Source organism: Anastrepha obliqua, chromosome 1, assembly GCF_027943255.1.
Source record: "Anastrepha obliqua isolate idAnaObli1 chromosome 1, idAnaObli1_1.0, whole genome shotgun sequence".
NCBI classification, from domain to species: domain Eukaryota; kingdom Metazoa; phylum Arthropoda; class Insecta; order Diptera; family Tephritidae; genus Anastrepha; species Anastrepha obliqua.
In genome coordinates, this window is record NC_072892.1 from 136941425 (window position 1) to 136959922 (window position 18498).

An 18498-nucleotide genomic window follows, 5' to 3' on the forward strand; every position below is an offset into this window, starting at 1 on the left:
AATGGGCTATGAGCCTGGGTGTGTCCCATAGGACAACCGCTTCAACCAAACCTTCTGTGAGTCAATGTTGTAGCGACGGTAAATACGAGGGCTGCCTTGTATATGTCGGGATTTGGCAACCCTGGTGTTGCAATCTGGCAACTGACAGTTGTATCGCAAAGTTTGACATCTTTTGGCTTTTACGTACTCAGAACGTTTTGAAATACCAGCGCTATTTGTGTTGTTTACAGTAACTTAAAAGATTCATCTCAGTCCAAAAATGGAATTAAATCGTGAACATTTTCGTGCGATTATTTTTTCAACCTTCGACGTGGATTAACTCAGCAACATTCCATGGATGAACTTAATTCATTTTTTGGCGATGAAGCTCCATCAAGGACCAGTGTTTATCGATGGCATGGTGAATTCAATCGAGGTCGTAGTTCACTCCAAGACGAATTTCGTGAAGGTCGTCCAAAATCAGTTGTTGATCCGAAAACCATTGATGCTGTGCGCGAACTGATATTGCAAGATCGTCATGTGACCTATCGTGAGATTGAGACAATCTTAGGCATTAGTGGGGCTAGCATACATTCAATATTGCATAAACATTTGACTGTCAAAGAAATTTGTTAGCGTTGGATCCCACACAATTTGTAAATCGCTCAAAAAAAGGCTCATGTCGATTGGTCGAAGGAAATGCTCAAAAAATACCATCGGATGGCTTCGAAACACGTCTATGACATCGTGACAGGTGATGAATCATAGATTTACGCGTATGATCCCGAAAGTAAGCAGCAGTCGACTCTATGGGTGTTTCAAGATGAGCCAAATCCAACAAAAGTTGTTCGCGCACGAAGCACTTCCAAGCAAATGGTCGCCTGTTTTTTCGGAAAAACTGGACATGTCGCAACCGTACCACTAGAACAACGCAGAACAGTAAATTCTGAGTGGTACACAACCATTTGTTCGCCAGTTGTCTTCCAAGAAATTAGGAAAACCAATCGCCAAAGACAGATCACTCTTCACCAGGACAATGCGAGCTCTCACACATCGGCTCAAACAACTGCATTTTTGAGCACCCTAAACATCGAATTAATGGGTCATCCGCCGTATAGTCCTGACTTGGCACCGAATGACTTCTTTTTATTCCCGTACGTAAAACACAAACTGAGAGGTCAACGTTTTTCGACACCTGAAGAAGCGGTTGCGGCATTCAGAATGCATGTTTTGGAGGTACCTCATTCAGAGTGGCAAAAGTGCTTCTACAATTGGTTCAAACGCATGCAAAAGTGTATAGATCTTCATGGAGAATATTTTGAAAAACAATAAAGTGATTTTCGATGATTAAAATTTGTTTTTGTTCTCTAATCCCGACATATAAAAGGCACCCCTCGTACAATATTTGGTTGCTTTGATGCAGTGTCAAGCAGTGGAATCATTAGCCCACATTTTTTTTTTTATTTTCGAGGGCAAACAATTTCTGCGGGCGGTGTCTCTTATCGGTATATATTTAGTATTGTATGGAAATTTAGCCATCAAAAAGATTTGTTCATGTTGGCTACCTCTTAATTTGATCATAGCTGAGTAAAAGGATCGAGAGTTATTTCGCCATAGTGCATTGATTTTCAAGAACAATATTTGGAAAAAATTAAAAGACATTTTTGTTTGCAAAATATTTCTTTTCACTTTGTCTATCTCAAAGCAGTGACATGTGAATGCCATACATACTAGGGCAGGTCGATTTAAAAATCGCTCATTGCTCTGTGAAAATCGTATTCTAGGGATCAAAATAAGAAACTTTGCCGAAGTAACTATACCTCTAAAACGAATTCTGATGTCCCCTAATTTGGGTCGAACGAAAAATCCCACTTTGACCCATTTAGAGTGCTCCAATCGAGTCCAAATGTATGACCGACCCCCACTAACTTTGGACGGCCGATCCACCCATGCCAGTGGCACACCCCCTGGAACTCCCCTGGAGGGCTCCCCATACAATCATTTCAAAATATCACCATTTTTGGCCTAACTAAAAAGTTCGACCCAAATTGGAGGACATCAGAATTCGTTTTAGAGGTATAGTTCCTTCAGCAAAGTTTCTTATTCTGATCCCTAGAATATGATTTTCACAGAGGAATGGGCGATTTTTTTGCCTCCCCACAAAAGACACTAAAAGTTCGACCCAAATTGGGGACATCAGAATTCGTTTTAGAGGTATAGTTCCTTCGGCAAAGTTTCTTATTTTGATCCATAGAATATGATTTTCACAGACTACCTACCTAACATATTTGTTTCGCAATCAAAATCGCTACTGAATAAATGCCAAATATACCGTTTGGTTTTAGCCGCTTTGCGCAACTTACAGTTAACCATTGTTTTGCCGACTAAGTGCTACTCCCCCTTGGGCAACGGCGAAGCCGTATTAAAATTAAAAAAAAATATATATAAAATTAAGAACAAATGAAAAAAAAAAATTAGCTAGTTTATAGAGAAAACCAAACTGGAATAGTTTGTAACAACAAGAATGGCAAACGCAAAGTTCATTGCGCCGCAGTTACGTGTATTTGTTATATTGTTGTTGAAAAGAATGCCTTCCGAGGTAATTAATTTACCTTGCCATCAGCGCAACGCAGCGGCCGTAATTCATTGAAAGATATGCCGCCGTCACCGCCACCGCCAGCGCCGTCTCCACTACTTGCCCACAATGCCACTATTTCACATTCACAGATCAGCAGCAAAGTAATCTGCGCACGCACACAAACATACACGCAGACGCACACACAATTGTACAACCAATGGATAGGCCAGCACGCATACACATACATACAGACGTACACGAGTGTATGTAAAAACACAAATGCAATTGCGGCAGTGAATTGAAATAAGCAATTGATAAACGCACATTCATGCATACCTCTACATACCTACATACATATGTACATACACACACACAGATATCACTTTTTTATAAACGTAGATACGTATGCAGATAAAGTAGTGGCTAGAGGTCATTGCGCCTGCCTCGTCCTATGCAATAAATTAACTCGAATTAGGCATGAAAAATACACCAAAAAGAGGCAGCACAAGAATTGCATGGAAATATGCTGAAATTCGCTGAAGATGCGCTAAAAATGCATTGAAAAATTACTCTAAATGTTAGCGGTAAAATTTAGTTTTTTTTTGCTTTTCAGAACTGCTTTTATTTTATTTACTTATTTATTTAATTTTTGTTTTTTCATTTGGCGTTTTCATGTTCGTGGCGTGTCAAAAGCAAATCGTCTTACAGCGTGTTTTGCTAGTTGCTTGCACTGCTGGTCGTTAGTGTAGACTATCAACATTGTTGAGATGCAAATTTTTTCCAGGGCAAATGAGCCACAAGCGGAATTTCGTGCCCTTCATAGAATTTGTATTTTTGTTGCTTAAGTGTTTTGTTTTCCTAACTTTTCGTTGGTTTCCATCGTTGCACTAAATTGTTGCAAATATTTGCGGTCGCACTGGCACACATAAACGCACAAACAAACTTCAACATTAAGAAAGGCGCATTAACTCGCGCCTTTGAGGGCAACACCTCGCGCTCTACTGATATTCTCACTGTTATGCATATCAGTGCAGCAGTCAAGTGGGGAACGCGTACAGATTTCGGTTTGCCAAAGCCTCCTTCATTATTTTCCCCAGGTTCTCCTCCAACTTGTGGTGTGCGGCCTGTTCCTGTTAACCTCACTCGGTGGTTAAGTTACTAGCAATTAATATAAGTTATACAGGGTGACAAAAACAGAGGTTGTCTCTAAAGTCGGTTTACTGACGATAGTTTAACGTGACAACGTCATAAGAAAATACGGATGTAATGGTTGCAATTTTCAAAAGAAAATTTTAATTTTATTTCTTTGATAGATATTTTGTATGATTCTACTATCAAAGGAGGTAAATGGAATCGCAATGGAATAGGTGAGGTTACATTTACACAAACGTGAAAAATTACGAAATTACATTTATCAAATTCATGAAAGATATGTTCAATTTCGATGGTGGATCAGACGTTAATAAGTCAACAACACTAAGAGGCAACATCATCGATTTGCCTTTTTCAAGACACTTTATACTCGAAACACCCCCTTTCATTTCCTACTTTTCCTATCATCGTCCTATTCTCAACAGAGAAATGGTTCATTACCATGCACACAGGAAGAAGGCATATGCAAATACAAGTATGTGAATTTATATATACATACATATGCGCATATACATACATATATATGCTCACTCAAGTAGGAGAGAGCCAGATGTCGAACGTTGCCGAATGCGGGGGCCGATTGTGCGTCTTTGTCGTTCGTTCCGGGCTCTCGCTTGCAGTTCAAGCAAGGTAACGACGCATGAACAAGATAACGACACATTTTTTCGTGCGTGCAGCCGGCTAAATCGAACTATAAGACGTTATCATGTCAATAACTGTATACAAACTTCTCTGTGCAACTAGATGAATGTAAAATTCATGTAGCGAATGCTCTTATTTGTGATTGTTGTGTGGGTTCTGAAGTACAAAAATGAGTATTCGTTTCTGTCCCAGCTCCTTTTAAATACTTTGTGTAACGATGTTAAGTAGTCGCTCAGCTATTATAGCCCTGCATCAGCTAGGGGCACGCGAGATTGCACGGAAGCTTGGAATTGCCCGTTCATTGGCTTCTCGTGCAATCAAATTTAATCAAATTCAATTTAAGAAGCTTGGTAATAAAAGTGACCGTCCTGGAAGAGGAAGAAAACGTGCTGCTAACACTTTCAACAACCGAAAAACCATCAAAAAAGAGTTCAACGAAATTCTATGGTCTCGATGAGGAAAATTGCTCGTGAGACAGGTATCAATCGTGAATCAGTTAGCCTTACAGCAAAAAAAAAAAACTTGACCTTATAAACTACAAAAATGCCAGTTGCTCATGGATGAAAACAAGAAAGTAAGACGCGAAAGATGTCGTTCGCTCCAATGTCCGGCCGCAGGTACGGGCTGGGAAAAAATCATCTTTACGGATGAGAAGCTTTTTACCGTTGAAAAACCTGACAATCATAAAAACGACAGAAACTGGTTTACAGAAGCCCCTGGACCTTCAACCGGACTCGGCACCAGCCCACAGAGCAGAAACAACCCAAGAGGGGTGCAAAGCCAGTTTCGCCTCTTTCATTACTTCCCAAGAATGGCCACCCTGCTCACCGGATCTGAATCCGCTAGATTACAGCATATGGTCGATTTTGAAAGCAATGGCCTGTGCAAAACGCCACAAAACTTTGGAGTCCCTGAAGCAAGCGTTGCGTCGAGAATGGGATCGCATAACGGTAGACGAACTACGGCCTATAGCCTGTAATAAATTAATATTTAAAATACTGGGCTACAAATTTGTTTGAATATTAATAGCAAATATTAAAAAAAGGCGAGTTTTTTATTAATTTTTTAAGTTTGTAATACCTGGTTGGCCAAATTATTATACTTATACTTTGTTTTAAACCCATATTTTTTCGAAATTTTCAAAATACTATCTTAAGCCTTCAAATTGCCTCTTAGTGCCACGGAGATAGGGTGACCATGGAACGATGGTTGTCGAAGCTGCAATCAAGAAGAATCTAAGGAAACAGTATTTCCCTATGTCTGTGTCCAAGTGCTCTATGACATAGAATGGCAGGGGAATTCTCGATGGTTAACTTGAAGGGAAGGCAGAAAAGAAAATACACGACCTGGGAAGGTTTAATGTCAAATCAAGATGGTTTGACAAAATAACGGCAGTGGTTCTACAAGTGGTGTATCAAAATGGCATCTTTTGTTCTAATTGGGTGTGGGCTCTGCCACTTAGGCAACAGCTCGATAGCCATCATTAGCTAATAATTTGTAAACTTGTATGATATTTTATAATGTCGCCACTTAGGAGGTCATTTATTTTCTCTTTTTAGCGAGTTATTGTAAAATATGTTAGGCATGACTTCTATCATTTATTTTAACTTAGGTTAGTTTAGGTTAACTTGGCTTATCGATAATTATCCTACATAGACCAGAATTTATCATTAGTGTAGCCACTTTTGGTAAGGAAGCGTAGGTTTCCGAGCCTATTCGCGATTCACTGCTTCGCAAGCTTTAGTAGATTGCTGATCCTCTCATACGCGATATCATTTAAAGAGAAAAAGTTAAGGGAAGGCAGCGTTTTCGTGATCGGTGACATTGTATCAAAAATGATAGATTACCAGGCGTGACAATCCGAAGCAAAATTCTGACTGGCCGCGGATTCGGCAGCAGAACTCTGCCCGCTCATTTAACACATATTCACACATTCGCACAGTGCGGCCGATTCCCAAAAAGCTGGCAAAAAGTCGAAAAAAAAAGTTTCTAGATAGAGTTTTTTTGTCTTTGGGTTGGCTACAGTAATGTCTTGAGTAGTGAAAACCGTTCATAGCAACATCCTGTACCCTAAGTATCCTCTGTATTTTCAGTCGCAACGTGGTCTTCGTTTGAGCATCGTATTACTGTCGATGAATAGTGAAAGTTGTACACATTTGAAAGATTTTGTAATGGAGTAAATTGAACAAAAGCAAATGGAATCATCTTCGGAAGGTTAGTAAAATCCGAGAAATCTTTAGTACATATCAATACCTCGACACAAAATTTTTAGCTGCAGCAATACGTAGATACATTTTTTGCAATTTTTTTTATAAAATTTGAGTTTTCAAACTGTATAGTAATACAACGCCGTCATATGCTGCTTTGAAACCTATTAAAGGTTACTCAAAAAAGTAATGGTTACTGAATAAAACAAGATTCAGCTGCTACCACTTGCTATCTTGCGACCCCGAAAACATATAAATTTACATGCATCTTGATTATGTTCTTGAATATACGCTATTTCATGTGAGGGGGTGGCCAATAGGCGAATAAAGATCCAGCGGCTTCGTTGGCTGGGTCATGTCGTCCGAATGGATACAAACGCTCCGGCTTTGAAAGTATTCGATGCGGTACCAGCTGGTGGTAGCAGAGGAAGAGGAAGGCCTCCTCTGCGTTGGAAAGATCAGGTGGAGAAGGACTTGGCTTCACTTGGTGTGTCCAACTGGCGCCGGTTAGCACGAGAAAGAAACGACTGGCGCGCTTTGTTAATCTCGGCCAAAATCGCGTAAGCGGTTATCGCGCCAATTAAGAAAAGAAGAAGAAGGGTGGCCAATAGGAGTGGAAGGGGGTGGATTTTCAAAATTTTAAGATCAAATTCGTAATCAGCGACCCCGACAACCCCCGAGTAAGAAATTTTGAATCAATTACTTAATTTTTTGAGTTTTGGCCAGCTTTTCGGGAATCGGCCGCACTGTGATTCGTTCAGTCAGTATTCAGACAGCAAGTAATTACACACACAATCGCCATAAGAGAGTGCTTATTGCCCTTAAAGCTGATACCCCCAACTACGAGGGAAGTACATCTTACTCGAATAGTCATGCAGCTGTGAAATCGTTAGATTCGGTAAAATACTCGCCTGCAGATGAGATGACAATGGAGAGGTACAACACTAAATATTCACCCACAAAATGCCCTATTGCTGATTCCCTTAGCTACGTGTAAACAAGTAATAGGTAATGACTCTACTATTGCTGCTAACGCCTGTTGGAGGCAATCAACTTTTTGCCAAATAAGTAGGAAAAACTGGCCGGAATGAAACCACGGCCATACAAAATCACTACTGAATCTTAGGAGACAGGATATGAAAAACGCGAAAGGTGTAATAGTGGGGCTATGTCTAATTGGAACGCATGCAAATAGACTAGGGGTACCTCGTAATAACTTTTATCGAAACTGTCAAGATATTGAAGAAGAGGAAGTCGTGGAACACCTCCAGTGCACCTGCATTGCTCTGTACAGAAAAAGGCTTTCCACGCTCGAATTCGCCTTTTTTGACTGCATTGAAGAACAGTCTCACAAATAGGGTTGCCGAAATGAACAAAATTTATTGAATCCACAAGCTGGTTCAGAGAAGACACAGTTGCGTAAAGGAAGCGTTCCACTGGTATCACAATGGGACCATTCACAACCAAAGTGCGTTTGATGACAGCCACTCAACCTAACCTAACCTAACCGCACAGTACTGGTCGTTGCCTTGTTTTTTTTTTCGTTTATCATCAACACAATCTCAGTTTTTTCGAAAACAAACCGCCGTTATAACCTCTATGACGGAAGCAAATAAGCTGATTCCTTCAAAATAGCTGAGAGCCGGTTAACGGCCTGATGTTGGCCACACCTCTGCATTCTATGCACCGTGACATTGTGCGCTCACTTTTGTTAGTTAGTTCAAGACCTCGATTTTTGATTTTAACCAAAGGACATAGCAATAAATAAAAATCTGCAATAAAATTTGAACTTAGCCCTGGCAGCTAAAAATGGCTGCTTGATAGAATTTTAAATTTACGGTTTTCCCCGAAGGGTTTCCCCTCGAATTACTTTTCAGACGCTTGTTTGTAGCTGCTGCCTCATTTTGTCAATTTTTGGCCTTGGGATATCCACATTATCGCACGGATAATTATTCTCTAACTGAAAAATTATTCGGCTTTTCAGGCTCAGCGACCGATTTGACATAGGCGTTGGATGACTTAATTCTTGGATTTTCTTCGCCGTTGCAGCATAGCTCACATAAATTGAATTAAGGTCCAGAGTCCTCGCTTTGGTCCTTTGAGGTCAGTTGGTTGTGCCTTTTTGGTATGGATTGCTTTTAGCTTCAGAATCACAGGAAAAAGTCTACTGAGGTCAAATCGTATGGGTAACCATGTCCGGGAGCGAAAACAATAACCTCAAGTAAGTCCTAATAAAGTTTCGTCTTTTCTACGCTCTTTTCAACCGTTCAAGTTGCGATGGTGCTATTCCATCGGTGAGTGAATAATAAAAAAAAAACGGTTTTGACAGATTCTCTCAGACGAGGCGATCGACATCTATAGTTCATCTACATCAACCCATCCCTATACAATTTAATTGCACAAACCTAACACATTTTTAGTGACACAGAAATGCAAGTCGAATCGAATTTTAGTAGTTCTTCATTTGGTACTTTCGGTTCATTCGCAAAATGAATGAAAAATGGAGTGCCCCTTTTAAAATCGCTGCACCAGCCTCTGTATTAAATATTTGTTTTGACTGCAGTTGATTTTTGTTGCAGTTGTTTCTTCGCTTAGTTTATTTAATTCAGCTCTTTCTTATTGCTTTTAATGTTGTTGTTCTTTTCATTCGAATGCAAATTCTTGGCGCACTTCCTTAATGTGCGCCACACCAGATGTTAGATTAGGCGCCTAAAATTGTATTTGGCAACGCAAACTTTTGTTCACTGCATTGTTGATTTCGTTGATGCTGGCGATTCGGCGAATATTTCCCTTGCCGGCTGGTGAATTGAATTTTTCATGTCTTGTGGCAAGTCCTTTGTAGACTTATTGTTACTGCTGCTACTTTGGTGGTTTTGTGGCATTTATACTGGCGTTGATAGTTTTAGTATTTTTTTTGTTGTCATTATTTGCAAACATTTGTTTGAGATTTTAGTTTACAAATTTGAGGTACAAAGTAAAAAATTTTGGGACATTTGCAAACACTTTTTTATACATCATCGGAAATAATATTTATTTTAAATACCAAATTTCCTTATATTAATTTAAACTATAACTTTTTTCGGTTATATGAGATGTGACTGTGAATTAAGTGTTAAATACCCTTTTTCTAATTTCATCCATATTTAATTTTTATCACCTTCAAATCTCACCACTACTCTATACCTTGCCTACAACGTTCTATGAGGAAGTTTAAAAACAGTCTCTCTCTGTCAGCTCTTTCAAAATGCGTGCCGCTTTCTCCTTCAGCTGGATTGGAGTTGCTCCCTTTCATGAAGATCTCTCTTTAAGTAGTCGCATTCATTGTCAGTGAGTTTCTCTGAGTTTCATGTGAAATTTTACAATTCAAGTACTAAATTTTTTTTCGGGGAGAAAAAAATATCAGTTCTAATATAGAACACAATTACACCTGCACAGACTTGTTTGCAGTACTAGAAAGGAAACCATGGGGGCAAACTACCACCTAACCCAATACCTTTTAGGGCCAATGGCATTTAGAAAATACCCCGGAGAAAAATTTCAAGAAATTGGTAATGTCGAGTATCGAGAAAGAACTGCCAGACCAAAAACTGGACGTGCTGTTGAGAATATTGCTGCTGTAGCGCAAAGTGTTGTTGAAGTACCTGCAACACCGATATCTCGACGTTCCCAACAATTCATGTTGAGACATTCATGAATCGATGGAGATAATAATTATAAGCTGAGAAAATATTATGGATTTTATGCTGAAACCAGCTATTAACTGGAAGAGAATCTGGGGGCGCACCGTGAGGTAATACCTTTTTGGCAGTTTCGCAGGGAGAGTGGTAAACAGCGGAGAGGTGTTTAGAACGTAAGTGTAGATGTGAGGCTAGAGCTTCATAGCTTACTTAGATTCGCAAAAGATGCAGGCTTATTACAAGAAGCCTACTACAAGGAAACGTAAGGGTCCATCTGGTACCACTAAGGACCAATAGGTGTATGTGATGGCTTTCAGCTAGCCAGGCCAACCTAACCTAATTTTAACTTCTTCAACTCGCCTTAAATTTAAAAAGGGACGTAAAACGGAATGATGGAAAGTTATTGTGTTGTGAATGCGCGACAAACTAATTTTATCTATTTGTTATTCATTCCATCCAGTCTACCATAGATTCGAATCTCCGTGCATGAAACTACCAACTGATAGAAACAGTATTTTCTATTAGCGGCCGCCCCTCGGCAGACCATGATAAACCCCCGAGTGTATTTCGGCCATTCGGAGTCGTCTTAAAACTGTAGGTCTCTCCATTTGTGGAACCATATTAGGACGCACACCATAAATAGGAGGAGGAGCTTGGCCAAACACCTAACAGAAGTGTACGCGTCAATTATTTATTTATTTTTTTCTCTATTCTCTCTCCCATGGCGTTACTTATTTAAAAAAGGTTGTTGTTGCTCGAATGCCACCACAATAATACTAAATTGATTATGGTATACTTAAAGTTTATAAAAATTAAAAAAATAACAACATGATGATGGAGGCTCACACTTCCAGAAATGCGAAATAGAATATCTGATGTACGATAAGAGAAGTGAGCTAAATAAATACGAACTCGAACTGAGAAAGAGGAATGGTATTTATTCATTGGCTTCCTAACGTATGGCGCAGAAGCTTGGACGATGACAACATCCGATGAAGCGACGCTTGGAGTGTATGAGAGAAAGATTCTGCGCAAGATTTTTAGACCTTCGCACAATGGCAGCGGTGAATATCGCAGGCGATGGAATGATGAGCTGTATGAGCTTTACGACGACATAGACATAGCGCAGTGAATAAAGATCCAGCGGCAACGTTGGCTGGGTCATGTCGTCCGAATGGATACAAATACTCCGGCTCTGAAAGTATTTGATGCGGTACCAAGCGGTGGTAGCAGAGGAAGAGGAAGGCCTCCTTTGGGTTGGAAAGATCAGGTGGAGAAGGACTTGGCTTCACTTGGTGTGTCCAATTGGCGCCGGTTAGCACGAGAAAGAAACGCCTGGCGCGCTTTGTTGAACTTGGCCAAAATCGCGTAAGCGGTTATAGCGCCAATTAAGAAGAAAAAGAATAATTCTTTTTACCTAAATACTAATATGGAGTATGATCAAGTGTGTGTCGCAGTTCAGCCGTAGTAGTGCATACATATTACGCCTGCTTTTAACCGCTTATGGATTCTGAACGAACAGCGCTCGCGTGTGGCGGACATACTCTAACGCACCAGCCCGAGTGCTGCTCGCAGGTTTCAACGTGTTTGCATTACATACGACACATGAACGAATTATGCTTGCCAATTACTACTTGCCATTTACTATTTTTAGTTTTAAACAAGATCACTTTTTTTAAATGAACAAAGAAAAAACCTGATATTTTCGGTTGCATTTTTGTGAAAAAGCCCACGTGGTAAGTGGTTAATGCAGTTTTGCGCGTACTTTATGTAGAGTTGGCTGAGCTCCTTAACATCGTTCCCTGCATATGAAGTCAGTTTTGTAACAGTTGATTAACAGAAACTGTTCGTTTACACTAATCTTACAGAAATTGTTTATATGATTATACAATACATAACATAAAATGCGGGATTGAATGTGGGAAGGGTCTCAAAAAAGTGCAGAAAATATGTACAGTCATGTGAAATATAATAGGGCACGACCTTTGAAAAATTTCTAAACATAACTCTGCTTCAGCTTTACTAAATTGTACGAGGTTATTTGTGTGATTGTTTGCTGGGATGCCGTTGAAGTAAAATACCGTTATGAAAGCAAAAACTTTTTGCGTAATTTCAAAATTTTTGATCATTTTGTGAAGTGAGTTCAACTTAGTGTGTGCGAAATAATCGGGCCACGAAAATTAAATTAATATTTATTCAAAAATATTCAGGATTTTAAAGAACTACAAGGAATAAAAGTATTATATAAAAGATAGAGTGTGTGCATAAATTAAAGAGATAAGCAAATAATACAATTTATTCAACCATAATGGGCAGAGGAAAACATTGCAGCGTCCAGCTTCGAGAGCAGATAAAAGCATTGCGAAAAAAGGAATTTTCATATAGACAGATAGCCAAAATATTGAACTGTTCTAAAAGAATGGTAGAAAATGCCGTAAAATACACGCCACATAAGGAAACACGTGGGCGAAAAACAAAAATATCTCCAAGTCTTGAAAACAATATAATGAGATTTATTAAAAAGAACCCCTTTGCAACTTCAACTAATATTAAAAGTGAATTTTCCTTAAATGTCGACACATCTACTATTCGCAAAAGACTAATTAAAAAAAAATCTAGAGTCAAAAAGACCACGTAAAGTACCTCTTCTGCCGAAAAACAATATTACTAAAAGGTTATTTTTTGCGAACAAGCATATCAACTGGTCAGTGCAGAAATGGCGGAATATCCTGTGGTCGGATGAGTCTAAATTTAATATGTTTTATCCTGACTGTGGTTCCCAACACTTTCGCAGGCCAGTGAACACCGCTTTCAAACCGCAATATACAATTAAAACCATTAAACATGGTGGAGGCTCAATTATGGTATGAGGATGTTTCTCCTACCAAGGTGTTGGTCCGGTATACCGAATCGAGGAGAAAATTACAGCTGCTACTTATTGTACTATTTTAAATGAGGTAATGCTGTCTTATACTGAGGATAATATGCCACTTCTATGGGTGTTTCAGCAAGACAACGATCCGAAGCACACGTGGAAGGTGGCCAAGAAATGGTTCACCAATAACAAAATAAACATACTGGATTGGCCTTCTCAATCACCGGATCTAAATTCCATTGAGAACTTGTGGCAACATGTAAAGGTAGCTTTGAGAGGGCAAAAAACGACCAACAAAGGCCAACTCTGGTCAATAATAAAGGAAGCTTGGGAAAGTATGCCTCAGGCCACATGCCAGAAGTTGGTTGACTCCATGCCTCGACCGTGCATGGCTGTTATACAAAGCAAAGGCTGTGCAACAAAATATAAAAAAGCGAAAATAATTTAATTTATAAACAATTTATAAATGTAGAACTTTTGTAGCTGTCCCTATTTTTTTCACAGCGTGAAATAACTTCAGCTTTTAAAATTTTGTTTATTTTTATTGTTTGCAAAAAATTTGAGTATTTTATTTTATTATTTTTAAGCTATATTATTGGCCTGTTTAAAAATAAAACACTAACCTGAAATAACTGAAAATAATGGTTTTATTTGTATTCGTATGAAATATTTCTGTGTGTCCCTATTATTTTTCACATGACTGTATATATAAACGCTTTGACTTCAACGAAGGAAAAATTTACTTCAATGCTAAACTTGGTAAGTACAAGATATCCGTAATATCTAAAGGATGATGCAATCTTCTGAAATCAAATGGTACATACACAGGAATAATTGAAAATTCATGAGATTACTCTCTCTTAGCCTCCCTCTAAGAGTGAGTCTGTAAGTAGTTTGGTTGAGATGCTTTGAAACTATAATTTTTTTTTAAATTAAAGGAGTACTCAATGAGTAAAAAAATAAATGAAATCCATTAGAATCCGTAAACACTAGTAGTCACATGATAAAAATTGCTGCCTTCAAAAGGTAATTGTGGTTTACTGAAAATCATTCAAAAAATGCTGTATTTTTCTGCCTGTGTACCCTGCCTTTGTTCATGGAATGGCCAATCTCAACGCACAGTTAGGCTAAACCGAGTACGAGTAGTAAGTCAATCGCTTGAATTTTGTGTCTTTGTTGCAGGAATGAAGCTGGAATTTTGTTTGATAAAATCTTTAATTTAACCCGAAGCAAAAGAGCTTTTACAGTAAAATTCACTTAATTTTTGTTTTTAGGTTTTTTTTTATATTTTTATTTTGGCTGAAGTAGTGTTCAAATAGGAAATACACTCGCTTATACATGCCTACATACATACATATGTATTTAAAAATAAATATAATAAAATTTTGCACACATTTGGTCAGTTGCAGAAATAGAGAACGTGAACGGAAGAAAAAAAAATAGTAAAACTACAGTTTTATAGACAAACGAATATTGGGGGGAAATGTAGAAATAAAATGCTCAAAAAAAACGGTAAATCAACGCCTCTTTTGTCGAATGGGTTGTGAAGCGTACATTTTAATTAGCCACTGGTGCCCGCTTGCTAGCCGTGGTGTGAAAATCAAATTCGAAAGTAATGTGAGAGAAATTAAATGCGAATACATACACACACGCACACGTACATATGCTAGCAATCAACCGTTATTTATGAGCGCAAATTGCACAATGTTCGCATATAAAGCCTTAAATTGCCGTAGGAGGCGAAGAACGCAATTCAATTTTAGAGAATTCTACTCGCAAGAAGAGCCGTCAAATATTCCGACTCAGATTATTTTCAGACTGCTAATATTCTTCTTCACCCTTCAATTAAATTGGTTTTGAAATCCTGCGATGGTTTTTTGTCTCCTTGTTTCACTCCTCTTTGGAGCAGAGGGCTTCTACGAGGCTTTGTCGGTCAGTTATTTTTGCAGTGTCCCAAGTTAAACTGGCTGCTGCAAGGCCTAAATTATCGAAATTCTGCTTTTCAGTCAATCTTTAGTTTCATATTTCTTTCTTTATTTGCAAATTCTTAATACAGAATGTAAGCGATCACAGTAATAAATTGTTCTTAAGTTTTAATACAAATGTGATAATTAATTCTTTCTTCTTTTTTACATTTAACAAATTATAAAATATTATATCTCTCCTTTGGGTTGCTTCAACCAATTGCCCAATAGTCCTTAATCCTGTCCACTCTTTAATGTTACGTAGGCAAGACATTTGTTTCCTTCCAATTCCTCGTTTGCCTTCGATTTTATTCTGCACAATCAGTTGCAACAACTCATATTTAGGACCACGCATAATATGACCAAAATCTGCGGAGCCGCGGTTACAGTAAATGGCGAGCGTTACCGTGACATGCTCAACGAGTTGTTTTCAAAAATTTAAGAGCATTATATGGACGACATTTGGTTTCAACAGGACGGTGCAACTTGTCACACTGCCAAAGTTACACTCGCACTTTTGGCTACCGTTTTTGAAAACCGAATAATTAGCCGAAAATTCCGATATCAATTGGCCGCCTTGGAGCTGTGATTTAAGCCCGTTGGACTATTTTTTGTGGAGAGCCGTTAAGGACAAATGCTATGCGAACCATCCAGAGACGATTGATGCTTTAAAACACGAAATCGAAGTTGCCATTCATGAAATTGGAGCCCAAACAATCGAAAATGTGCTTAAAAATTGGGTTGATCGAATGGCCTACTGTAAAGCTAGTCGTGGCAGTCATTTGAACGATATTATTTTTCATTCATAAATAACAATGTTCAGACTTCAAAATAAAAAAAAGTTTGAAAAATATTGATTAGTTTTTTTGGTATAGCCGATTTAAAAAGCAAATTTTACATGGCTCACCCTATATAAGTACACTGCAACAAAACATGCTGGACCTATAACACTGCGTTACAAAAACGAACTTTTTTTCTGTCCTATGAACCAAATATACTTTTTCGGAAGGGGGAGAAAAAATAAAAATACACGTGTAACGGCGATTTTCATGTACACGTCAGAATTTTTTTTTCTTAATTTTCGGCATAACTTGAAGGAAAATTTTTAATGTAACATTTTTTAATTTTAATATAATAAAATTAATAAAACATTTCGGGGTTTTATATCTCTATTGCAATGCGGAGTGAAATACCTTTCTTTGATACCCACATCGGCATATCTCATGCAATTTTTTTTTCGAACAGGTGGCAACCCTGTGAAACATTGTCAGTGGCAATACCTAGGTGAAAAGTCTAGAAATGTGATGCACTATCTGTGTGCCCAATTTCATTTAAATCCGTTAAGCTAATCCTGAGATCGTGTGGCTATACAGATATGCATACAAGAATTCCTCGTTTAAAGTTATAAAATACAAAAAACAAAAAAAGAAATTGTGACGTGTTCATGAACATCACCGTGTATTTTTATTTTTTATCCCCTTTCCGAAAAAGTATATTTGGTTCATAGGACAGAATGTGTGTAACGCGGTGTAATATTTGGTTGGTGCCCGGTGGAATCTGTCGAAAGCTTCTGATAACTTGGCTGCGCCATCGCGGCAGTCAGCGGAGCAGATGAAGTTATCAACTGCAAAGTAAGGGCGGTATTCGAGCGAATGCATACAGTATGGGGAGTTCGCAAATCTCCTGGCGCTGTAAACTGCGAATATTCATCTCATGTGTGAAGTCTGTATTGTTGTACGGAAATGACGCGCGGCTGGTCTCCAACACCATCACACAGGGGCTATAATCTTTCGTCAACAAATATCTCCGCATCAGCTGCAAAATCTTCTGGCCATCAGCAACGACGCGCTCTGGAGATTAACGAATGAGGCGCCTATCCTATGGTAAATCAAACTCAGAAAGTGGCGATGCATATGCCACACGCTTAGGAAACTACCAGATAGCACTGAACTGGAACCCGCCGTGGAGCAGAGGTCGCGGTCGGCCAAAAATTACTTGGAGAACGTCGATATTGCGGGAACAAGTAGAAGCCGAAATAACATAGGACACGTGTACCCTTGTTCGAAGTTTCTATAGTGGTTGCTTAGTGTATTTTTTACTTTTCAAGAATAAACACCCCGACATGGAGAGTCCCACCACTAAAAAGCACTCCGAAGTGTCAGTTCATATAAAAAAATTAGTTGCGATGTTAGAAACTGAAGGAAAGAGTTACGGTGAAATGTCTGTAATTGTTTCCAGACTAGATGCGACCATCCAATGATCGCGAAAACATATAAAGAGAGTGGAACATTTCAAATAGCAACAGGTAGAGGACGAACCAAAAATTTAATGAGAAGGAGGTGGGAGTAATCGAAGGAAAGGCTAAAGCTCACTTAAAAGTCAGAGCACCCAAGATTGCAGCATGCCTTGAGGAAACTGGACGAGGAAGCTGCATATCATCAGAAGTTACATAAAATCAATGGATACAATGGATACATTTAAAAAAAGAAGCCATTAATACCAGCGAAGAATAAAGCAAAGCAGGTGGAGCACGCGAAAACCCGCGTTGATAAGCTGGATGACTTTTGGAAAGATGAATTAAAAGTAAATATAATATATTTGAGTCAGATGAGAGAAGATTTGTATAGAGAAAAGTGAATACTGCGCTGAGGTGGGGGAATCTCATTCCTATTATCAAACTTGGTGGCGGCAGTGTAATGGTTTGCGGCACCATGGCAGCTAACGGAGTAGGAAATCTTGCATTTCGGGAAAAGTACTATGGATAGGTCTCAATACTTATCCATTTTAAAAGATAATTTAAAGCAAAAACCGGTCCTCGGCTCCGATTTTAAAGCGGTGCAAAACCATCCTATACCCCAAATATAATTCTGAGCTTATATGAACTCATTTGTTTTAGGTTAGGTTAGGTTAAATGGCTGCCCTTGGTTGGGCCCCCTTGGACAAATATTTAAAATTCGTGATACCATACAGTGGTAAGGAGAATGGAGAACGGAAGAAAGAGGGAGTCTATGGATTAGGGGATAATGACCACGCACTTATGACGACATCGACGGTGGCTGATTTACATTCGTAATTAGCCGAATGTAGCGAAAAAGTGAGAGCTCAGATGTCGAAATCTTTGCCAAACGAGAGCAGGGCAGCTGAGAAAAAGGTGCTGAGATGATTCCACCTCGTCCTCCAGACAGATTCTGCAGAATGGACTTGAGGCATTCCCAAGTCACACCGCATAGATACCTAACGGACAATGTCCGGTAAGGATACCCACTTAACTTGAGAGCTGCAACTTTGTTAGCTTAACATATGAGTTCCCTCGAGCGTCCAGCAGATCGGCCGGTGACCAGAAGGATCTCGTGACCTTGCACGTTTGCGCACTAGCCCAACGCTCGTTGAGTTGACTCGAGGCCCATATTTCCAGTAGCAGACC